The 606-nt window shown below is 74.6% G+C and overlaps 1 protein-coding gene across 1 annotated transcript in view; it reads right to left on the reverse strand.

The window, feature by feature from the left end:
- Nucleotides 1–606, reverse strand: part of LOC119315136 (leucine-rich repeat extensin-like protein 7) — a 3,233-nt gene that overhangs the window by 922 nt on the left and 1,705 nt on the right. The window lies entirely within an intron of this gene.

A 606-nucleotide genomic window follows, 5' to 3' on the forward strand; every position in this document is an offset into this window, starting at 1 on the left:
GGCGGGAACGGCAGGTTCGCGCCGGCCGGCGTCGGGTGCCCGGTGCTGCCGCCCTGGGACGGCGGCGCGCAGTGCTCGGGCGTGGACGGCGTTGTTGCTCCCGACGACGGCGAGGACGGGGTGCCTGGGTGCGTCTCTGATGGAGGCGTGGTGGTGGCTGGTGTCCCCGGCGAGTGGGGAGGCAGCGCGTAGCCGGGATACTCCGTGGGCGGCGACGGCGTCTGGTGGCTGCCGGAGGGCGTCGTGGGGCCGTACGAGCCCGGAGGCGGCGCGTACCGCCCGTCTGGCTTGTCGGCCGAGGTTGGGGGAGGCGGCGCGTGGCCTCCTACTGGCATCGGGGTGCCTGACGAAGGAGACGGGTACGACGGGGTCCCCGGCGTGCTCTGCGGCGGTGAGTGGGATGACGGGGTGCTGGAGCTGGACGGCGGCGTCGGGTACGATGGAGTGGTTGAGCCCTGCGGTGGTGATGGGGTGGTGGATCCCTGGGGCGGCGAGTGGTACGACGGGGTGCTGGAGCTCGACGGAGGCGTCGGGTACGACGGCGTGGTCGAGCCGGGTGGCGATGGCGTGGTGGATCCCTGGAGCGGGGCGCCCGCGGGCGAGCGC

This window comes from Triticum dicoccoides, chromosome 6A (assembly GCF_002162155.2).
Source record: "Triticum dicoccoides isolate Atlit2015 ecotype Zavitan chromosome 6A, WEW_v2.0, whole genome shotgun sequence".
NCBI lineage: Eukaryota > Viridiplantae > Streptophyta > Magnoliopsida > Poales > Poaceae > Triticum > Triticum dicoccoides.